The sequence below is a fragment of the Cololabis saira genome, chromosome 11, assembly GCF_033807715.1.
Source record: "Cololabis saira isolate AMF1-May2022 chromosome 11, fColSai1.1, whole genome shotgun sequence".
NCBI classification, from domain to species: domain Eukaryota; kingdom Metazoa; phylum Chordata; class Actinopteri; order Beloniformes; family Belonidae; genus Cololabis; species Cololabis saira.
This window is the reverse complement of record NC_084597.1, coordinates 14,570,215-14,595,661: the sequence shown is the minus strand read 5'-3', so window position 1 is coordinate 14,595,661 and position 25,447 is coordinate 14,570,215. Positions and strand designations below refer to the sequence as shown.

The 25,447-nt window shown below is 42.1% G+C and overlaps 1 protein-coding gene across 2 annotated transcripts in view; it reads right to left on the bottom strand.

Annotated features, from left to right (window-relative positions):
- Nucleotides 1-25,447, bottom strand: part of fibcd1b (fibrinogen C domain containing 1b) — a 259,486-nt gene that overhangs the window by 216,448 nt on the left and 17,591 nt on the right. The window lies entirely within an intron of this gene.

Here is a 25,447-nt window from a genome sequence, read left to right as displayed (position 1 = left end):
AGCTTTGTGGTGAAACAATATAATGTTTCATTTAGCTTTACTAGCCAAAGGTATGTGTAGCTATTGAGTTTCCGTTATGTAATAAGCAGCTTCATTCTAGTCAATGGTGTTGCTAATGTCATTTAGCCAACATCAATCTGTCAATAGTCCCAGAAGAGCTCAATCAGAACTCCGGCTGGACTCCAGCATGAAGAGACAGATTCAACCAGAATGAATGTAAAGTAACGTTAGTTAACACCCCAGCTTAGCATGAGCTAAAATAGGCAGGTTGTGGTGAATGAAGTTATGTGGGCATCTAGCAACTGGTTTCTTGGCTCAGCCTTTATCCCCTAAAACTAAGTTTAAAATAAACTGCATTGGGCAGGGTCAGTTCCTGTCAAAGTGATGCCATTTAGAAGTCCTAAAAACAGGCTTCAACATCACAAAACGTATGCATGATATCACAGCAAGTTTGTTGAGTTCTTTTTATAAAGTCTACGATGAAGCATAAAGCTTTTTCGTGAAAACACAGTTTTACTTGATGTTCGACTAAACTTTTGTTACTGGTGTACTATACAGTATATAGTAATTATCCCTGTGCTAGGTGATGATGTTAAATATGCCAACTAGAAAAATACAGTGGGGGGGAAAAGTATTTAGTCAGCCAGCAATTGTGCAAGTTCTCCCACTTAAAAAGATAAGAGAGGCCAGTAATTTTCATCATAGGTACATTTCAACTATGAGAGACGGATTGGGGAGAAAGAATCCAGGAAATCCCATTGTAGGATTTTAACTGAATTAATTGGTAAATTCCTCGGTAAAATACGTATTTGGTCACCTACAAACAAGAAAGATTTCTGGCTTTCACAGACCTGTAACTTCTTTTTTAAGAGGCTGCTCTGTCCTCCACTTGTTACCTGTATTAATGGCACCTGTTTTAACTTGTTATCAGTATAAAAGACACCTTTCCATAACCTCAAACAGTCACACTCCAAACTCCACTATGGCCAAGACCAAAGAGCTGTCAAAGGACGTGGAAAAACTAAATTGCAGACCTGCATCAGGCTTGGAAGACTGAATCTGCAATAGGTAAGCACCTTGGTGTGAAGAAATCAACTGTGGGAGCAATTATAAGAAAATGGAAGAGATACAAGACCACTGATAATCTCCCTCCATCTGGGGCCCCACGCAAGACCTCACCCTGTGGGGTAAAAATGATCACAAGAACGGTGAGCGAACGTGAATTCGCCTCATACCCCGCCCTCTACACGCCCACTACAGAAAATGTTTCAGCTCAGTCATTGCCAACAAAGGGTATATAACAAAGTATTGAGATGAACTTTTGTTATTGGCCAAATATTTATTTTCCACTATAATTTGCAAATACATTCTTTAAAAATTAGACAACTTGATTTTCTGTTGTTTTTTTTTTTGTTTTTTTATTTTGTGTCTCATAGTTGAGATGTACCTGTGATGAAAATTACAGGCCTCTATTATCTTTTTAAAACAGTAATTGTGTGGTTCTACAAAAAGTCTTCAATCGACTGGGGAGATGGTGTATATCAGGGGTCGGCAAGTAAGTTTGGCCTCGGGCCAAATCTTTTCGGAGCAACTGAATGGTGGGCCAGAACATCACATTAATCAGGCGAAGCAGGTTTTTTTTCTACTAAACAAAACTTTTTTCCCCTTATCTATAGGCTACTGGTATTATTATACTATTATATCTTGTACAAAAAAGTAATTTAAGAAAGTCATTAGTTTAAATAAAGTAACTTGAATTTGCTACAGACTGTGATTAGTGTGTTATTACTGCTTTAGCTACTCTGTGGCTGCGTTATGAAACCGCTTATAAGTAACTTGGTGATAATATTATTTTCTGCCAAGCTACTAACAAATGCAGTCCTTCAAAATACACAAACGACATTAAACACATGAAAAACCCATGATATGAACAGTAGCACAGGGAGCAGCAGCTCTCTGTGTCTCCTGAAGCCAGTGAGGATATGCAAATTAGGCGGACTTTCCGACCTATTTTTAGACATATAATGGACGTTTTACCATTTAAAAGACCAACAGCAAAACTCAAGGTAAGTTATCAGTTGTATTTTTCACAGTTTAAACCACAACAAATCACTTTAAAGCAAGCTAGCTTGCATAAAACGAAGAACACCGTCTTACCATTTCACCAGCTTCAGGAGTTTTGCCGTTGTGCCTACGTTACTCCTGAATATTTGTGTGCAGCTCTAATTAAGGCCCCCTATGCTACACGTGACAGGGAACTATTTTTGATTGATTGATTGATTGATTGAATTGTTTATTTCGAACACATAAGGAAAAAAAATATAAGATTTTAAAACAAATTCAAAACATACAGAAAAAAAGCAACAACAATAAAAACGTAATACAAACAGGGAAAAAAAAAACAGTGTCCGAAAAGGAGCAGGTAGAAGTAAAACTTATATAACCCTGCCCCTTTGTTACCTCTATCATAAATTAAACATAGCCTAAATATTAATAATAAATAGCTGCAATTACCTATTAGGCTACCGATTTTCCCATTGGTTGTGCCTTTGCACCTAACCAGCTAACAAACACCATATTGCCTTAACATAACCCCTCCTCAACCAAATAACTTCCCAGAATTTCCTTTTTGTACCGTTTTTTTAAATCGATTTATATTTGTACATTGCTTCAACCCATCACCCAACCCATTCCATAAATCCACTCCAACAACTGAGATACACATGCTTTTCCTTTTAGAATGAAAACATTGTTTTATAACTATACAGAATTGTGTGCATCCGGCATCATGAAGATTCTACTTTTATTTTATTTTATCTTTTCTAAATAAAGGCTTTGAATTCTCTATGAAATGGTCGTTTTTGTGATAGTAAGTAATTAAAAAAAAAATTATTTATCAGATTCAGATCAGATCAGATCAATGTCATCTGGCGGGCCAGATATTATTGGAGACGGGCCAATTTTGGCCCGCGGGCCGCCAGTTGCCGACCACTGGTGTATATAATTCTCACAGATATCAGCATAAAATCTTTTTACAAAAACAAAGCCAAATTGCAAAAACAAGATGTTAAAAATGAACTACACTCAAAATATTGCCATAGGAATTAATAAGGTATGTAGCTGCTGAGCGCCGCTGATCAAATACACTTGATGAACTGATCACCAGCTCTTATGGTCATCTATATAAGAGCAGAAGTTTGGGCAAGTCAGTACGTCTGGAGAACTCACATGTGTGTTAACATGATGCTAAGGAGGAAAGACATCAACAATGATCACAGAGAAGCAATTGTCGCTGCTGAGCATCAATCTTGGAAAGGTTATGGGACAATTTTCAAAAAGAAAAATAAATGGAATCCATGACTCTACTGTTTACCCCCAGGACAGATTGTTCAATGCTCAGAGAAATTGCAAAACAAAAATACATTTGAGACTGTATAGGCTCGGTTTAATATTTGAGAAGCTCATGACAACACAATTTGGGAAAAACTGAAGAGGTATGGTTGGTTGTCAGGAGAAAGCGTCCTCTACTAAAACAAGGATGGCAGCGTGGCAAACCACTACATCCATTTATAAAGTTGAATCTGAATTAACTGCATTGTTTCTGGAACACTTTTGTTTGGACAGAGAAGCCCAAACTGGAGATGCTTGGCCATAACTCCCAGTACCACATGTGGAGAAAACCAACAGTATCAGAATCAGAATCAGCTTTATTGAGTCAGTTTAGAAAACTGTTATTGACTTCGGATACACCGGCGGCGGCACTGATGGAATTATGCGCCTGTTTTCCAAAGGGTAACACTGGGATAGGGGGGGAGGAGAAAAAAAATACATCTTCACATTGAATATCATACAATACACAATATCAAGTTGCAAAAAAACACCTCGCAGACACGAAGCACAGACGTCACAGGACTTGCATGTGGTGATTGGGGGTGGGCAAGTCGGGGGGGGGGGGGGGGGGTGGTCCCGGCACAGTTCATCCAAGTGAGGGCCGGGTTGCTGGCGCTCAAACCCGGACGTCCTTGTCGGGAGGGGCTGATAAGAGGGGAGCCAGGAAGGCGGTTGGATGGGGAGAGGGAGGTGTGTGTGTGTCAGTGTGTATGTGAGAGTCTGTAACGCGGTAAGACCAACGACCTTTCTCCCCGAGAGTAGCCAAGCGTCCTTGATGTTATCGAACAGCGGTACAGTTCTGGGAGTCAGCATCCTCAGATGTTTTGACGGGGGAGGGTTAGGTTGGGTGCAGAGCGTCATGTTTACATTCCTCCCAGGAGATTATAGCGGAGAGGCTTGCCAGCCGCTCCTTCAAGGCCAAAAACTAATCAACAATTTGCAGGCAGCTCGGTAATTTTCCGTCTGCTTTTTTCTTCTGGATCCTCAATCGATCAATCAATAACTCCGCTCAGACGAATTTGTGATCAGTCCCCGCCAAGCCGGGTGCCATGCTATATCAAGCATCAACAAATCAAGAGATGAACATGGTAGTTGAGCGGTAATGATCCTGGCTCTCTTTACAGCCAAAGAAGCTTCCAGCCATTGAATCAACCATAAACTCCTCTGTATACAAAAATATTCTGGAGTGAAATGTGAGACCATCTGTCAGACAGTTACAGTGTAGCCAAAATTGGGTCATGAAACAGGACAGTGATCCGAACACACCAGCAACTCTTCAACCAACTGAAACCCTATGTTGGGACCTGTTAAAAAAGGTGTGGAGGAACAAACTCCTGTTAACCTAAATAAATTGAAGCAACACTGTCTAGAAAACTAGGCCGAACAAGCCATTAAATCTTCACTTGAAATGGAGTGAATTTTATTTTTGTCATATAAATAATAGCACTGTGTGTGATGCCTTACACATTCAACTGGTTGTACACATTTTATGTAGATACACAAGTGCTTGTATGCTGTCCTTTGCTAAAACAGTATTTCAAACTGTCAGTCGTCGTTTATTGCGCATTTTCTGTTTATGATAGCTGACCAAAATGTCATCCTTTCACTCTAAGCATACTCTTCCAATGTGTTTGACAGCAAGAAAGAGGGGGAAAAAGAAGGAAGCGAGAGAGAAAAAAGTTTAGGGATAACGTGGTTGGTGAGTGAAAGGATGGGGGAGATGAGAGAGGTGCACTGAATCCTAATGAGCAGCCTAAGGGTCAGTGATAGAAATCTATGTCTGTTCTGCCTTACACATTGCAGCTGTCCACGTTTGCAAAGCACAGAGCATCTACAGAGCTACATCGCTAAATAAACACTAACTATCCAGTAACATCGCTAAACAAACTGAGCCACACAGAAAAAAAATGGCAAAGGAATTAATGCTCATCGAAAACCTAATAATTAAATAAGTGCGTAGATTACAGCTGCAGCATGTGTGCCAGCAGTAAGTATGCTCTTAATTCATTAAAAAAGAAAAGTAAACATACACAGGTGAAGTCACACAGAACAAAGGTTGTGTGTTGCAGCTGCAACCCCACTCAGATCTCTCACACTCCCCCTTCCCATTAGGCTGAGCGGCATGTATCAGCGCTTTAGTTTGCTTATCCTCCTGCCTGCTGATGCTCATGTTGAGGTTCTCTTCTTCCTGTGCCCACACACACACACACACACACACACACACACACACACACACACACACACACACACACACACACACACACACACACACACACACACACACACACACACACACACACACACACACACACACACATACACACAAACACACACACACCCAAACACACACACACCCACGTCACAATGAAACACTAATATCTGCGGGTATTCTTTCTGGCAGTGGTCCGGGGCGTGGGCATGGCTGCTCAGTAGTGTTTGTTTAGCCCTAATCTGACTCCACAAGCTCCTCCAGTAGAAAGGATTTAAACCAAATAGAATATTTTGGCTTTTAATTGGTTGGACCTTGCACACAGAATCCTATCTGATGAGGCTCATGTGAGAAAGATAGGAAGGGCTCAGACTTATCTAGGGTGTGGCAGAGAATGCACACCTTTATAGTATACATGTGCTTCATGACGTTGTTTTTAACATATAAAGCACATTTTGTAGAACACCTCAATGTGAGTGTGTTTGACAGGGTCTTAAGTAAGGTGTGCTTAAGCTTTCTGCTCACTAAGCCGCTGATGGAGTGGAAGAGGCTTTGCATATATTCACTTGTGGGCTTACTAATCATTTAACGGGACTTGCAGTCTGCTAAATGGGAGGACGCAGGCTGAAAGAATGAGGAAAAGGAAAAAGGACAGAGGAGAGAAAAAAGAAACCACAAAGCCAAATAAAAAGCACAAACACGCTGTGACACAGGTGTCAGGCTTTTTAATAACACACAATATAACATAGCATAATCATAAGTGTTTCATAAAAGCTAGATAGGACTGTCTAGAAACACATCCTCTAACAGCCACAATGAAACAGAACATTCAACAGTGAATAAATGAAATGATAAATGATATGGGACACAATATTGTCCTGAAAGGAGGATATTTCCTGCCTATTATTAGAAATCAGGAATCTGTTTCGGTAAAAGACACAAGGTCTTCAATTAATTGTTCTTTCCTTAATTTGGTATTGCATTTCCTAAGAGCAGTACAAAGGAATGTTCTTGGCATGTTAAGACTTATTATTAGTAATTAGTTTCAGTTTCACATCAATGAATATTTAATGACTTTTAGGAAGTGCTGTCATGGTCTCACAGTCTCCTGTCACTTCTATCAACCAAAACCAGCCAAAGTAACTTTGAAGTGTCATCTCCTCCAACAACTGCATTTTAAATACAACAGAATGTCAAAAATCAACAATAATCAGGCTAGATCACAGAGCTACGGTGGACCTGATATATGCAACTAAGGACTCTGAGACTGGACTAGGGCTGAATGATTAATTGCATTTGTGATAATATCGCGATGTGATAAAACGAGATTTTCTAACTGCAAAGGCTGCAATTTGACCAGTCACGTGATCTGGTCACGTAATGTGCGAGTGAGCAGAGCGGTGCCGCATAACCTACTGTGTCTACCAGGGCCTCAGCGTTAGGGCTCGGCTTTATAAATTTATTAAATATATGAGTGCGCAGTCGGGGTGGCGAGGAGCTGCGCGTGGCGAGGAGCACGAGCCGGGCACGCGCCGGCGGACAGTGAAGCCTGAATTATGGTTCTGCGTTAAAGGGGACCTATTATGAAAAACACGTTTTTTCTTGTTTTAACATATATAAAGTGGTCTCCCCTCACCCTGCCAACACAGAGAAGATGAAAAGCAACCGAATTCTGCAGGGTCTGCACACCCCGCCCGGAGGATCCTTCCAGTGTCATGTGACTTCTACGAGCCGTTCAGAATCTGTGCCTATGGTGATGTCACCATAGGCACAATTTCCATAGGTCGGCCTCCGCTGCTGAAACCACGCCCACAACCAACTCTGCCGGCCGGAGCGTCCGCCATTGTTTAGAAGCGGGGGCTGTTTCCACAGCGAGGGACAGTTTTTGCATCGACACTTACCCTCATAAAAGGATCAGTGCCCATAGTACGGACCCGGCAACTGCACACAAGTCAGCGGTAAGTGACGTTATTTAGCTTAGCTCCGGAGCACCGGGGCCACTCACCGGACTGGACCGGTGACCGGTGGCTCCAGTGTCACCTAACGGAGCCACTCACTCGTTAGGTAACACCGGAGCTCTATTAGTAATACATTTTTCTTCTGTTTATGGTTTCAGATCTTCCAAGCAATGCACCTGAAGCTGTTCAACGACACCTTCAGGAGAAATGCACGGTCGTTCCTTGAGCCAGCAATAGTGCATACATATTATTTATATACAACTTATGTTCATTTATTTTTTTAACAATAAAGTTGTCATTTGTGAACATTCAGTGTTGTGATTTCTTTACAGTCAACATGATTCATTTGTCTTGTAACATAAGAAATGAAATGATGAGGAATCGGAGTAAAGAAGTGTGGTGTACCTGTTTAGAATTTACAGATAATGAGGTTAGAAGCGGTAAAACTAGAAACATGGCCCACCGGCTGAATTTCTGTTTCATGTAGAAAAAACAAGCTTTAGATTGTTTTTAAGACATTCAAGGCCTGTTTAAAATATACATTAAATGCCATAATAGGTCCCCTTTAAATCGACGCAGAGCTTACGCCGTAGGGTATGGCGTAGTGCGCGCGTCGCCGCATACCCTACGCCGTAGGCTCTGCGTTGATGTAACGCGGAACCATACATCAGCCTTGAGTCGCGCTGTGAGCCTGAACCTGCAGCTCGTCAGCTCATCAGGAGGAGAGGTTAAAGAGCGGGTTCATTGCTGGTTCGTTTTGTTAACTCTGAGCTTTGTTGGTTTGTTTGTTAGTTTGCTGGTGTTTTTTTCTCCTTGTGATTTTTGAGTTATTTGTGAAGAAGTTCTGAGTTCCCTGTGAGGAAGGTTTTTTTGTTCCCTGTGGGAGTTTTTCTGTGTTTTTCTATTAAATTACGCCTTGTTTTGGCTAAAGTTTAACCCGGTTTGGTGTTGTGCGATTGGGTTCAGAGAATGACCCATAACACTCATGTGTACAGACGTGTGTAGACGTGTTAAAGAGGTAAAGCCACAGATTTGTTTTCTTTATTGTTGTAATCTGTGCTTTAAATAAATCTGAAGTTGTTTATTATAAAACAGACTGATTTATTGCTTGTGTAGTTGAAAGATACATGAGAACAGGACCTTGAAAAAATAATAGCATATTAAATCGCAATGGCAATATTGAGGAAAAAAATCTGAATTAGATTATTTTCAAAAATCGTTCAGCCCTAGACTGGACTATCAAATTTGTGGTCGCCAACACATTGGTGGCTAGTTGTATTGTGTTCATTATGTCTTATGTCTTCAACCTGTCAAACCTGGCAGGTTGGCCACGCCCTCATAGTAAAAACAGCTGATTAGGACGTTGTCACTTCCCATCACGTAACACTCTGAGGAAGACGGGAGAACCGCTGAAACTGTCAGAACGGAGGGTAAGAAGTCGGAACTTTGTCTGGAAAAAAGAAACCTTAGGATACATTGGTGGCTAATTGGCAAACAGTTGCGTATCAGGAGTCCCCACTTAAACAATTGAAAGATGAATCAAAGGCGCTTTCTGATGCATCCGTGAACCATTTAAAATAATGTTCAGAAGTTAAACAAATCACATATCTGGATCCATCAGGGGAAATCCTATTTGAGCATCAACCAAAAGCAAAAAGGATTGGTAGCAAGGACATCAACGTGTAAATGGGAACCACAACAGGGGGAGATGCAAAAAAAAAGAGCACCTTACCACAATATGAGTTTTTTTACTCACCTTTATTTCTATGTCAATACCCATATTTTTTGTATTTTTCTTGCTTAAAAAAAAGTTGATTTGTTTAACAGTTCTGTCAATTTTTTGTATTTTTCTTGCGTTCATGTTCTGCTCAAATCATCACCAACAACTTATACCCTTTGTTTCCTACCTCTGTCCATTTTCAGCAGTTAATAGTGTTTCGCGCATGGTTATGCATCATTTCCCCCTGCGTGTTCTGTGAATTAAATAAGGCTTCAGTCAGGTGATTGAGTCACCGTCAGATACTGTAGTGTATGACCTTAGTGTATGGTGGTTAATCACGCATAAGCAGTAAAATGACTTCAAGACTCACGATTATAAGATATAGAGCAGGCGTTTTCAATTCCGGTCCTCAGGCCCCCCTGCCTTGCTTGTTGTAGATGCTACCCTGCTTTCAGCACACCATGATACAAGGAGCTGTGTCATCAACAGAGTTGTACAGACCTCAATGACAAACTAATGAGGACCATTAATTAGAATCAGGTGTGTTGATGCAAGGCAACATCTAAAATATGCAGGACAGGGAGGCCCAAGGACCGGAATTGAAAATCCCTGATATAGAGTAAATGTGAGGAGACCAACAATTGACCCAATCTGAAAATCAGTCTGTAACTAGCATAGGAGACTCAAGAAGGTAAATATGAAAGAGTTAACAAGAGAATGACCTAGCAGCGGAATAGTAAGTAAATCTCCTAAAAGTCATAAAACGCAAGCTGACCTAGTGAGTTAGTGAGCCTAACCTATACCATGCTTCACACACACATGGAAATAGAGACATTTAAATGTAAAAATTAAACAAACAATTTGCAGGATACAGTATTAGTGTGGTTACTTTGGCAAAAGAAAGGACAAGAGGCATGCATTTCAAAGGAAAGATTAAATTACAGGAATTTATGGGAATTAAGGGGGTACAGAAGTTCAGGGAGATTAAAATGTGTCTAACAGCACTTCAAAATGGTTTACCCTTGGCTTTTATGGAGTCAAAAATGCATAAATAATTAGTACAGGATGCTCAATAACATGGACTGCAGTAATAAAGTATCTATCACAGCTACATCCGTGACATAATGTCACATGTAAAATGTCAGTCACATTGAAAGTAAATGTCAGCTATTCTATAACAGAAACCTTTCCCCTATAAAATTCCGACAGAAAATATTTTAATCCTTCATATGGGCGTGGACAACTAATTAGTTTATAAATATGTGTTTGTAGGATCTAAGGTGAATAGTTTTTCTCCCTCAGTGTTTTTGCATTTCCATTTTTAGTTAAAGCTGAGATGGTCACATGTGATTTATGTGTTTATTTATACTGCTCAAAGATCGATTTCACTATCAGTTTTTGAGTTGGCTTCTGCTGCTCTAGTGGGACACCCGGTGGTTTGTTAAGGTGGTATACAACTCAGTATAATGCACGCTGCCAAGATGACCTTAGATCTCAGTTGTGTCATGTATGACGCTTCAACATTGCTGCTGTCCCAGCAGTGCTGGGATCAATACCGGTAATCAGTATCTTACCAATCTCATCCAAGACTAAAAGATTGCTGCAGGTCGATAGACAAAAGAGTAAAAGGCACTTTGGATCCAGTAATAAAAAACATTTTGGTAAAAGTGGAGTATGTTATCTAAGTAAGAAAAAAGGAAAAAAAAGTGTGCATCATCCAACTGTCAGTTTTCATTAGATGAAAAGGTATGGCTGGCCAGGCTCCTGCATCAGCCTCCATGAATCATAAGGCGCATTTCCACTAGCAGGAGTTCAGCGTAAATCTGCCAGACAGGAACCTCTAACAGTGCCGACTGTCTCTTTGGACCCATCAGCTAGCATGTTTCCATTACACTGTAGCTCCACGCAAAAACCTTTGACTGAAAAAATAGCACTGATGACCACCAGGTACCGCCACCTGGTGGTCAGTGCACATTGCATATTTTTTTGCAGTTCGCAAACGACTAGCAGAAGAATGAAAAGAAGAAAAAAATGTAAACAACGGATACCAGTTGCTTTTTTTTTCTTTTTTTAAACCGTGGTCATATCAACTGAGATTAAAAGAAACCCCTGACCGGACCTCTATATTGGTGTAATATGGCAACAAGACCTGAACCGACTCGTCGTCCATCCATTGTTTTTTTCATGTACTCTCTGACTGCATTAAATGTACATGAAGAAAAATATCTCTGGTCCAAATGCTTAAAGGAACTTGAGGCTCCTTTTAAGAAATGAGACTCTCTAGCGCCACACTTCACCACGACGGCCGTCGGGGGTACTGCAGCCAACAGTGAAGCCGGCACGGGAGAACGGGGAGAACGCACATGCAGCATCATGTGACGTCACATCCGCAGCCCAGCGCGGGAAATTCGGGACCGAATTGCAGCACATTTTGCAGCACACAGCCTGTTCAAGGCAAAGGAGAGATACACTAGAGGATCATTCTTTTGGGTTTGGAACGCTTCATCTGACATTATTACTAGAAAACTTAAAATGTATACGGATTTTTTTCATAAATCCTGCCACAATCCGGCCTCAAGCTCCTTTAAATGATTTGTGGTCACATGATTTCAAGTTCACGTGAGTGGGCTGAATGTAATTCCCTGCTTTTAGAATACCCAATCAGCAGAGACCACCCACCAGGTAGCCCCTCTAGGCCAAAAAAAGACCCTCTCCTACTACAGGGCCGTTTTTTTGGCCACGTAAAAGGTTAATGGAGGCCACATTACAGGGTTGTTGCTGGTAATGCAAACGGCCCTGCTCCCAAAAAACTACCCGCTAGTTGCGATAAGTTTATTTACCCTTGATCACAGCATGACATGTTACTTAAAATTCAATGCAAAAGCATTTCACTGCAACATTTAACCACAATAACGTTATCTTCAGTACCTCTATAAGAGAAAATGGCACCAACCAACAGTGGGGGAGAAAGCCACAAAGACTGCTGTGTGGAGTCTTTAATTTCATAAAATGCTTCTATATCCTAGTTACAACTTCTGCAGGACACTAAGTTAAGACTGCATGGATACTTTAGAGGACACTGCTGTTGGGATGATAATCAGACTGAACAATTTAGTTGCATTTACAGGCCAGGAATATTTAAATCATGATTTCACAGCAATCAGAAAGAGCTCTTCCAAATTTCCGAAAGTTACACAAGGGAAGTTTATATGATGGGCTACTGTTTCTGTTATTTTCCATTTCTCTCAAAATTGTATATAGATTCGTAGATTACTTTTTTTGAGTCAAGCAAGGCTTAAAAAAAAAAAAAAGTTGATTTGTTTAACAGTTCTGTCAATTTTTTGTTTCAGAGATTTTTCTCTGCTTTGTCGATTGCTAGCATTTGCTTAGAGATTAGCCTTTCAAAGCAGCAACATGCTCTTTCAAAACCCTCTCAAAACTGTCAGCTGGCCAAACAATCGAAATACACCTTAACATGGCCCTGTTGGAACAGCCAGGCATCTCTGTAGATTGAAATGATGTTTGCCATAGTTTTTGTTTTTAGCTACGTAATGCTTTTAAGAGTCTGTGTTAAATCAAGAGCAAGAAGTGGATCCAAGGGCGTCTTGTGTTGCTGGGTTCTATCAGTTGAGATAAGGATGACAACACAGTGCCAGTGATTTTCCTCCTGGTGCAAGTCCCACTGCACACAGTCTGTAAATTTGTGAAACTGAATCAGCTATGTCAGCTGAACTTTATGCGTGAAGAGACAAACATGAAGAGAAATGCTCTTCACCTTCCAAATAAGTCACCATGCAGATCAAGAGGAGAGGCGAGAGGGCTGCGGGGGAACAGGGGGATGAGTTCAATCCTAAGAGACAAATCACCTGCTCTACCCTCCGCTGCTTGTCCTTGAAGGGCTCACAGGGAATGAGTCTGTCAACCACTGTCCCTGAGACATACAGTACACACACACTGGGATGCAAAAAAACATGTTGTTGAAGCCGCTATTATAAACAATCACTGTGAGCTCAGAATGGCTTGTTTGGGAGCATCAAGTGAAATGAAAAGAAAACTGGCTTTTTTCTCTTTTCCTCTCTTCAGGACCCAGAATAATTGTGCTGAATGTTTATTTAAATTCCTCGAATTAAATTGTAAGATTCCCCAAACATATGGGCTCACCTTTCTTTAGATTTGATTAAATTTCATTCTCATTATCCATTTTCTGCCTTAGTGACTTTCATCTAAAGACAAAAGTCTCTATTGTCTCTCTAAATTTCCAGGTCCATTTGACAGTTTTTTTTTTCATTCTTCTAACTTTTATGAAATTGTTTTCCTACCTTCTTTAACATCTTCATAAATTAAACGGACGTAAACATGACTTGCATCTGGCAAATAAACGTTTCATTTCAAGTCAAGGCAGGTCAAGTATGGAAGATTTTACCGCCTAAAAACATCCTAAAAAGTCTGGTGCATAAACACTGGACAGTCATCCAACAGTTATATTTTCGAACGGAGATAAAAATGCGAAGCAGAAACTGCACTCCTCTAAAACAGAATGGCCACACTGCTTATTCAGTATAAAGAACATTTATAAATAGATAAACAAACAATATCGTTATATATTTATGACAGGCCCTCGCACCCTTGTGCACGTTCAGGCGTGCTGCAATGGAAGCGCTTGTATGACTTGCATGTAGTTGTCTTCAGGCCTGGACATTTAGCGAATGACACCATCCACGACTCTCTATATCAAACCATTCAAAAGTTATGGGAGAAAATAGGAACTATTAAATATCGACCAATCAGAAGAAGGGGCGGGGCTAATTTGCACCAATTATGGTCAAGGACTCAAAACCGAGTCCGATGACACCACCCACGAGTCTTTATGTCAAACCATTCAAAGGTTATGGCAGAAAGTAGGAACTATCAAATATGGAAGTTTTCTAGGGGGCGCTGTTGAGCCATTAGGCCATGCCCATTAATGCAAACCATGAAATATCAAATTTTTCGCCAGGCCTGGCTTGCGTGCAAAATTTCGTGACTTTTGGGGAACTTAAACTTAAACTTTATTTATTTGTATAGCACCAAATCATACAATATAAAATGCAACACATGGTGCTTTACATGCAGAATAAAATAACAATAAAAAACACAATTTAAAACATTCCATACGACCCCACCCCCCACCCCCCACGCGTACACACACACTCACTCACACTCATATACATGTGCACACACTCACACGCCCACACACACACACACACACACACACACACACACAGTAAGTGGACTGGTGACATGGCTTAGCACTAACGATCCAGGTGAGGAAAACACTACCTATGGGTGGCCGTCCACACTGAGAAGCTCCACCGACCACGACCACAAGGAGCATCGCCACAGAGACCCCCCCCCAACCCGGACAGACCGGGGCAGACCCCACACAGAAGGTGGAGTCCCACCCCCAGCTACCCAGGCCTGAGGGATCCCCATGACGACACTCCCACTATCAACTATCAAATATGGATCAATCAGATGAAGGGCGGGCACACTTTTTGGCGTCTATCGTCCCCACGGTAATACTTTTGACTGGGAAAAGTAATGTGCATCGTCGCAGGATTGAGACGCACATTTGGATGTATAACACACCTGGGTGCACGTTACGGTTCGGGCGAAGAAGCGGCTGAAGAAATGACATAAATTGCGCCAAAATTACACAATTAATTCAAAATGGCCGACTTCCTGTTCGGTTTCGGCCATGGCGCCAAGAGACGTTTCTTTAAGTTGCGACATGATACAGGTGTGGACCCATTTTCGTGCATCTACGTAGAACCGTATTGTGGGGCTTGAGGCACAAAGTTTTTTTCTATATGGACCAATCAGATGAAAGGGGGCGCGCTTTTTGGCGTCTATCGTCGCCATGGTAACGCTTTTGACTGAGAAAAGTAATGTGCATCGTCGCAGGATCGAGGCGCACGTTTTGATGAATAACACACCTGGGTGCACGTTACGGTTCGGCCGAAGAAGTGGCCGAAGAAATGGCATAAATTGCGCAAAAATTCCACGATTAATTCAAAATGGCCGACCTCCTGTTCGGCTTCGGCCGTGGCGCCAAGAGACTTTTCATTAAGTTTCGACATGATATAGGTGTGTACCAACTTTCGTGCATGTACGTCAAACCGTATTGTGGGGCTTGAGGCACAAACATTTTTCTGTATGGACCAATCAGATGAAAGGGGGGTGCGCTTTTTGGCATCTTTCGTCGCCACTGTAACGCTTTTGACTGAGAAAAGTAATGCGCATCGTCACAGGATGGAGACGCACGTTTTGATGTATAACACAGCTGGGTGCACGTTACGGTTCGGGCAAAAAAGCGGCCGAAGAAATGGCATAAATTGCACCAAAATTCCATGATTAATTCAAAATGGCCGACTTCCTGTTCGGTTTAGGCCGTGGCGCCAAGAGACTTTTCTTTAAGTTTTGACATGATACAGGTGTGTACCAATTTTCGTGCATGTACGTCAAACTATATTGTTGGGCTTGAGCCACAAGGTTTTCTAGGGGGCGCTGTTGAGCCATTAGGCCACGCCTATGGCAAACCATGAAATATCACATTTTTCGCCAGGCCTGGCTTGCGTTCAAAGTTTGGTGACTTTTAGGGGGGCAAAAAGGCCCTCATTTCGTCGGAAAAATAAAAACGAGGAAAAAAAAAAAATCCAATACGGCCTTCGCACTGTAAGTGCTCGTGCACTTACAGTGGATTCTACATATCTCAACTTTTCTGCCTTCCTTGTGTTTGTGTCTCCATTCCAGCCCCACTTAAATTCCTCCTTTTAAATTTGCAGACCACTTATAGCTGTGATTGCAACTGCAAACCACAATCACGACGGCACAATACCTTTACACACAAACACGTGTACATGCACACAATCAGCAAGGCAGTCTATTAAAAGGCAAGAACGATCTGCGCCCAATAGCTTTTCTGTTTTAATAGCCATGTGATAAGAAGCCTTTTTCTTTCTCTAACAGGCACGAATGAAGAGCCTCCTTTCTTTAATGCACACCTTTCCATATGGCTCTATGTGCAAACCATTGAGGTACTCATAAATAATACATCCATTTTATCTGCACTAGAGTCCTCACTTCATGGTAGAGCTACCTTGCAGAATGAATTGAGGTTGCAGCTTAAATAACGCTTGGGGATATTCTTTCACTTATGCGCATGCATCTCAATCATGCATCTCAATCAACAAAGTCTCTTTGTTCATCTATCTTTTTGTGTGGATGGGTGACTGCGCTCGCGTGCAAGCGATACCTTAAACCCTGACAACATGTTGGCAAAGAGATCAGATTTTGCTGCTGATGGCGCAAGACAAATGTGGTGTCGGCTCTCATACTCCCACCATCTGTGGATATGCGTGCACATGTGCATATGTGGGAGTTTGGATATGGATGGGCAGTGCTTCATTAATGTGAAAAATCGCATTTGTATAAGTTGTATGTGTATGTCTGTGTGTGCCTCCACTTGAGTCAAGGATGTCTTAGCTGAAGACTATCGGGTGGCAAATGCTGCATGTTCACCCTCTCCCTGAGGGTAAGGTGCGTTGTGGTGGATGTCAGTCTTCTGAGGTCACAACTTTCCTTTTATGAACTCTTCTATCACTGAAAAATGGTCCTTCAACCTATAAAGAGCTACATTTCATCAGCATATGCTTTTTATAGAGGAAGAAAGAGAATACAATGAAAAATGAAGATACATGAAAACATTACACTGCACTTGTTCACTGCACAGCAGGGTAAAAACATCCTATGAAAGTTGTGTTCATTAACCTCTTCTTTTTTTCTTTTGTCCTTAAGTGTAGGAATATATTTTCTGAGTTCACAGTAACACAGATGCAACACCCCAGCAGTGCAATGCCACAACTCATACTACTCATAAATACAAAAGCAATTTTCTCGATAGGGCCTTCACTCTAATGGAAACATTTAAAATTTCTGTGCTCAGCAGCCTTTCAGACACTATGGGCAATGAGTGCAGCACGTACTGTAGAACCGAGATACGCATGAATCACGAAGGAGCCTCCTCATACATTGTGTGGGGGTTTGAAAGCTGCCTTTTCAAGTATTATAAGTCACAGCAAAATGTATTTGTTGAGGATGCTAGATTCAGTTAAAATGAATGTAGAATTTTAGTTCTGACCTCATAGAATGAAATATGTGTTAAGTGCAGTAAAAAGACTGAATTGCCTCTTTCTAACCACTGAGAATTAGTTAAATTACTGCTGTTTTGGCCGATCACAACTGTAACAGACGACTCATACTTTAACTTTTTCTTACAAATAATGTGTGAACAATTTTCAAGTGCTCAATCACTGCAGAAAGGTCTAACCAAAGCAGGAATGTGTATCCTTTGATAACACTCAGATATCTTCATTGACAACAGTTAGTAGCACATTTTAAAATAGTGTCAATTTTAGTTGATGGAATATCTGATAACTTTGGGTTTTTTTAAATACTTAAAAGGAAATTTTGTCTTTATGTCCTATCTTTGGTATTGGCACAACCAACCCAAAGGAAAGGATGATTTTCAAGGATTCAAGGAGTTTTTATTGTCATTCCAGCACGTTAGACACGACATGCAACAAGATGTGATTACCTTGTCCCAGAGCAAGCCCCAACAAAATGAAAAGTATATAAAGCAATAAAAAAAGCAAAAAAAAATAAGTTAAATATATAATAAAAAGAAAAAAATGCTTATTTGTAGGAATTACACATGTTCACTAATGTAGGTATTATGTCATTGTTGGCATTTGTGCACATCCATTGTAGTTTTTGTCGCTCTTGTCCTCACACCACCAAATAGGTCGCAGTGTAGGTACTTTTCTGCAAAGCTGATGCTTGCAGTGCTGAAGTTTCCTTTATGTAAGTCAGACATAGCAACAGAGCAAATAAAGTACATTATGTGAGCTGTTCCTTATAAATTTTGACCAACAATAATTTCTACTGACATTTTAGCAATCTATTTTTCTGCCTGGCCTGTAAATTAAAATTAGTACAAGTACTTCTGGAAAATGCATAGAAAAAATGTGGAGCGAATCAATGACATTTGTTGCTGGCCCAATGGTTAGTAACATTTCTGGAGAAGTCCATATCAACCTGTGGCGGAGCTTATTGCATGGAGCCCCCCTGTCAAGGTTGACATACCCCCCAGCCTTCAGTTTCTGTCTTGCCCCGCCTGTGTCCCATCTGCCCTGATTGTGTCTGCACCTGTGTCTCGTCATGTCTCGTTATCCCCTCAGTATATCTTGTCTTGTCATTCCTTGGTTCCCTGTCGGTCCGTACTGTTTCCACCTCCATGTCTCCCCGTAGTGTTTCATGATCCTGGTTTTTGCTGATCCTGCTCTGCAGCGCTTTGTTTTTGCCTTTTTGTAAATAAACCCTTTTTTTGTTGTCAACCCACTCTTGCCAATGAGAATGGTCTCACAGAAGGCACTGTGGACCGGTTCAGGAGCATCCAGAACCTGTAATTTGCTCAGGTCTATTTTGATGCTGGACTGTTGCTAAATTGCGTCAATTTACCTAGATGGAGCTGTCAGGAAGCCGATCATGAGAATGGTAGCTTTAAAAACATGTACAACACACTGATGTGTCGACTTTTGGAAACCAAACACACCCATCTACCATCCATATTATAGTCCCTAACTACTAATGTTTGCTGTGGAACCGATACTTCGATAAAAAAAAAAAAGAGTTAAAAAATGTAATAAAAATTGAAAGAATGTACGATAAACAGGGAGAAAACCATGAGTCTCTGGCTTCCCTAAATGTTTGGTGCCCTTACTTATGGCACTTTAGCACTAGTCCCACCTCAGCTCGCTTCTACCTGCCACGGCCCCGTCTTGCGCTTTTGCACTAGGGGCTGAGGCGGGTAGAGCCACTCCAAGCAGATACTTTTTCTGTAACCATTCTGTCGAGGTTCTAACCGAGCTGAGCCGGGACTATTTCCGACGTAATCACATTACAGGCAGCTGATTGGTCGGGGGCGGGGCCGTCATCACCCTCCTCGCCACTGATTGGACGGGGGGGGGCGGGGCCGGCAGTCGATTGAACCAGGAAGCGGGAGTCAGCGCGAGAGCCACCCACGGCTCGCAGCGATTTTATTATAAAGCGCAAACGTCTGTTTGGTGTTCCAACTCTGAGGTGCAGATGTTCATAAACCTGGTGGCTGTCGAGAAAATTAAAAAAGGGATGTAGACGGGCTGTTTTCTTCTCAGCCGCTCGTGGCTCCAGCTGATCTCTGATCAGCGCCGACATGAACAAAGGTGTTGCGCAATCGAGTACGTCACAGCAGCTTCACCCCAACCTGCCCACTTCTCACCTGGGGGTGGAAAAACAAATGGGGACAAAACGGGTGGAGCTGCGCTGCACCGAGCCGTGTCGGGCTGATTAGGGACTAGTGCGAAAGCGCCATTAGTGTATTACCCATAGGAGTAAAGAGACCTATTCTTGAATTCAACTTATTTTACTTCCTAAATGCAGATTCATAAAGGTTTTCACAGTTTGTGATGCTGTCATGTTGATAAAATCTGTCAGTGATATACGGTCCGGTATACTGACCACATAACTGCAGACGCTGCACCGTTCCGTCGGTCAATCTCACGCACCATCTTTCCCTCACTCGTGAACAAGACCCCGAGATATTTGAACTCCTCCACCTGAGGCAGGACTTCTCCCCCCACCCGGAGAAGGCACGCCACCCTTTCCATTTCCCCCCTTTGGAGAACCATGGCCTTGGTTTTGGAGGTGCCGATTCTCATCCCTGCCGCGTTGCACTCGGCCTCAAACCGCCCCAGCACATGCTGAAGGTCCCGGTCCGATGAAGCCAACAGGACAACGTCATCTGCAAAAAGCAGACGAAATCCTGTGGTTCCCAAACCGGATCCCCTCTGGCCCCTGACTACGCCTAGAAATCCTGTCCATAAAAATTATGAACAGGACCGGTGACTAAGGGCAGCCCTGCCAGAGTCCAACATGCACTGGGAACAAGTCTGACCTACCGCCGGCGATGCGAACCAAACTCCTGCTCCAATCATATAGAGACCGGACAGCCCTTAATAGAGGGCCCCGGACCCCATACTCACCGAGCACCCCCCACAGAATGGCCCGAGGGACACGGTCAAATGCCTTCTCCAGATCCAAAAAGCGCATGTGGACTGGTTGGGCAAATTCCCATGAACCCTCAAGCACCCTGCGGACGGTATAGAGCTGGTCCAGTGTTCCACGGCCGGGATGAAAACCGCATTGTTCCTCCTGAATCCGAGGTTCAACTATCGGCCGTATTCTCCTCTCCAGTACCCTGGTGTAGACTTGACGCCAATCCGGGCGACGTGACGGTCCTCGATTTTTCTTCTTCTATGATGAGTTTTGGAACCGCTCTTAGTCTGGCCCATCACCTAGGACCTGTTTGCCATGGGACACCCTACCAGGGGCGTAATGCCCCAGACAACATAGCTCCTAGCATCATCCGCGCAACACAAAGCCCTCCACCACAGTAAGGTGGTGGTTTGGTGTAATTTCACCAAAATCTAAAATAAAGAGATTTAGATGGCTTTGATCAGTTTGAATGGAAGGTAACTGTTACTTAGCATTATAGTTTATCATAAGCTAAAGCAGCCAAGCTAAAATAGCTAACTTTTTGTAACTGAACTATAGCAGGCACACTTCTGGCAGTTTCCAAGGCTGTTCATTCTTCCCATTTGTAACACAACACTATGCAGTACAAGAGGAAAATAAGCATTAGAAGCACCCTTCAGAAACCTTTGGGTGATGTCACAGAGGGCTTGACCAGTTCTTTTTATCGAGTCTAAGAACGTGTTTCTTAAATCTGTTTGATGAGGACCATGCCATGAATGTTTTATATATTCACCTGATTCAAATGAATGGATGACCACCACTTTGTTATCAAGCCTCTTAATAACCCATTGATTTCAATCAGGTCTGTTGATGAAGAGGAACATTTAAAACATGCAGGGCAGTGGCCTTTGAAGACCGGAATTGGTGAACACTGGTCTGTAGTCGGGCAGCACGGTGGCTTAGTGGTTAGCACTGTTGCATGTTCTCCCCGTGCTTGCGTGGGTTCCCTCCGGGTACTCCGGCTTCCTCCCACAGTCCAAAAACATGCATAGTAGGTTAATTGATGTTTCAAAATTGCCTGTGAGTGTGAGTGTGCACGGTTGTTTATCTCTATGTATGGCCCTGCGATGGACTGGCGACCTGTCCAAGGTGTACCCCTGCCTCTCGCCTGAAATAAGCTGGGATAGGCTCCAACAGAACCCCGTGACCCTGCAAAGAATAAAGCGGGTGTAGAAGATGGATGGATGGTCTGTAGTCGGCACACAGGACTGGCTTGGTCTAATTTTGATTCCTTAATTCACTTCACTGTTCCTAAACATATGTACACGATGAATGATGAAGGCAAACACGCTTGTGAGTTTAGCTGGTTTGGAAAATGCGGAAACTTCAAAACACATACGAATTTAATTAATGCACTTCTTTGCTTTCACACAATTCCTCTGGAGTTATGAGATTAAACCACTTCATTAGTGTCTTGGGAGACAACAGACGAGATGAGAAAGGCAGAGCTCAGGGCGAGAGGATTTGGGGAGACAGAGAAGGAGTAAGTGTCTGCTTTGTTGGTATTTGAAGGCTTTTCAAAGCACTTTCAATGCCATAATTATGACGCAGAAAAATGTAATTATTTTCCAAGAATCCCAGAGGGCTTCAAGTGCTGGCTGATAGAGATGGGTGACAATCTAACAGACCACGGGTATAACTAGAGCAAAAGGCTTAATTGGTGTTTAAAGCTAAGTAGCTTGTCTGAACGAGTCCAGGTGATTTTCTAAACATGTCGGCTACAACTGCACCTTGTGATCCTGCCGTGCAGGACGTGACAAATTTGATTAGAAGGAAGCTATGTCACTGTGCGTCATCATGTAATCAAACAACCTGAAGTAATAAGCTTCAGATACTGGGATAACGAGAGTGCCATAAAAGCAATTACGCCACTGTCACATTTCTCACATCTCCGGAGATACTGAAACTGTCTAATATAAACTTCGCTATAGACGGAGAGTGAGAGCATGTGACACAAGATTTCCACAGGTGATTCAAAAATGTATTGTTGTGAATGACTCCTCCAATGAAAATGAGAACAAGAAATAAAGTAAAACACAAATTGGTTAGGCGATAATACTTGGCAAAAATAACACTCTTGAGCTCTAGTATTTGGATGAGTAACCTCTCTACATTAATTACCATTGATTTTGGCATTTCTGCTTTACTGGTAAGTGGCACAGATAGGTATCTCACTTTTTCACATGGACTGAAGTGACAAAATAAATGGCTGACTATAATGGATAAACCACTTTGCACCTTGTTGCTGCTTTTCCCAGAGTGCCAGTGCGAACATGGCTTATGGGAAATGAAGCGTTCTCTATATAACTCATGTGGGAGGACCGCTGTGGTGCCTTAAAATGCCCGGACGCCTAATGGACGGATAGGTCCGAGGAACAAACCACTTTTTTTTTTCTTTGAGTATCTGTCAGCTCACATTTGCAACTGTCTTTACACAGTCATTTCCTTTTCTCACTCTGGTTAACAGTCGATTCAAGAAGCCGAGTAGTCTGATTGTAATTCTAAATCCATTTTAAACACTTCAGATTTTCATTTTGAGTGATCTATTACTGGAGGCGAAAAAAGGCCATTGGATGCTCAATACGCTCTTTTTGCAATGACATTTAGAACAAACTCATGCAACAAAGAGATGTAGCCGACAGGGTTGGATCTTAAAGAAATTGAGCCTGGGGAGCTTGGTGCCCGCAGGCTGTGTGACTGTGACTGTGACTCATGTGACAGATGTGAGCTTTATTCTAATAAACGATGGACGTACGGGGCTTGCATTTCCATCCCTCAATCCTGTGATCACTCTTTGACACATGGCCCAGCTAACACTGACTTCTAATCGTGACAAGGCACATATGGTAGATAATTATTCTGAATAATCTGTTGCCATGACAATGACTGATCCCGGTGGCCATCAACGCACCCTGTCCACATCCGGCTCAGTGGTTGGAGGCAATTTCGCCTCTTTGCCCTCCTAAAGTGCTGGGGATTACAGATGTACATTATCACTTTAATCTCCACTTCAAAGATCTTCCAGCGGTTCTGGCAGCCCCCGCAGAGAGACACCCGCAGTCACTCAGTCGATCTGCATCTGACCACAAGCAAATGTACATTTTTCCCCCTCATACATTTTATGAAAGCAGTCCAGTACAAACATAAGATTTCATTCTCCCAACAGTGATGTTCTATCTCAGTAATCCACTTCAATCCTCATCTCCCTCGGCTCCCTCTGGTGTCTCTAAGTGTATGCCCAAGCTGCCGTTGAGCACTTACTTAATCCGTCTGCCCCTCAGTCATCTTTTACAAAACAGATAAACAAGTGCGTCCCTCTCAAGGTGTATGAAATAGCAAACAAAACTTCCCAGCCATGCATCCCTCCAGATATATTCTCAGCTGCATGAGCATGAAATATGAAAATCACTCTGAATCATAGCTCAGCGGCAACAGCACATTTATTCATTTTGAGAGAATTACTCAATAGGATTCAAATCAGTAGCAAGGGCTGGCTTTAGGAACAAAGCTGTAATTTGTTTATGCAGGAATTATTATTAAAGAACTTCCTCATTGGCTAAAATGTGTTAACACGTATTGCTGAAAAATGATTTTAGCAGAGCTTGCCTTTACTTGGATCACATGCCGATGCCGTACGATACTGATAGCATCTGGTAGCTAGAACCATCTCTGCAATCCCTGACCTGCCTCATTCGGGCTGACAGCAGCTGTCGCACTCAGCAAACACATCACAGCCTTTAAAATATAGAATGCACCATCATCATTTTCCCGTTGGCTGGTGACTGACGGGGCTTGACCCAGAGGTGAATGGTGTCAGCCAATCATAGCAAAGGCCAACACACCAAAATCCCAGACCCCTTCATCCAAAACCTGTCATCACCTCTGAATCCTACACCTCTCCGACATCCACTCCCCCTCGACCACGCAGCCCCGTAGTGCTTAAGTGTTTCTTTCTTCATCTTCACCGCGTTTACAATAAATCAATGAGAGCTGAGTGGCTGTAGAAATAGTGCGAGTCTGATTGATTTCTTATGTTAGCCCATTATAGAAGCCCACGAAGAGGCTGCCAGATTCTACCCCCCAAGTGAAGGAAGCTGCAGGGAACAGAAAATAAGTAGGGATTAAAGAAAGACACTGTATGAACCAAAACAAAGCTGAGGAACAGTTTTCAAGATTTGTCAGCAATTATGACAATTATTTTTTCTATCTTTAAGTATGCTCCAAATTCTCTGGTCTCAAGCCTTATTTATTCATTTATCTATTTTGGCAAATTAAAATCCCTTGCACCCTGTACAGTCGCAGTCAATCTGTTGCACACTTCATCAACTTGTTCTCTGAGGAAGATTTGAGTAAAAGTGGCGAACAAATGGCTGAGACACTGAGCTGTTCTGGCAGTAGGCCTACATCGGCCTAAGTTATCTGTGAGCACGAGTAGAACTATAAAATTGAAGATGAAAATGGGCAAGAAAGTGTGAAAAGAAAAAAAAAATTTTCTCGGCTATGTTTAACAAAAATGTAAAATAATATTTATAATTAGTTTGGTTTTAAACATGACCCTTTGCTTTTACTGCAGTTAAGCAAATGTTAGCATGCTACTATGCTAACCTAACATGATAAATGAGGTTACCTGGTTAGAGCAAGAAGCCAAATGGGATTAGCCAGATTTCTTTGAGCTTAAATAAGGTTCTTCCTGTATATTTAAGCTGGTTTACTGATTAACCAGGTTACTTAACCACCTCTGCTGCTCTTAAGTAGGATCAGATTAACACCGGCATACTCCAAGAAGACTGACCAATGACAATCACTGTTCCTACATGACATGAGGCTCAAGAGTTTACCGTCATGTGACATTGTGTGCTTCAGATTAGGATTTCCAAGTCTCTGCTTCACTTTTGAAAAGAGATGTTCTAACAAATGAGCATTTATCATCACATATTAGCACTTTTTTTCAGCCTTCATTATTCTTTGAAAGTCACACTGGTTTTAAAGAATCCCAAT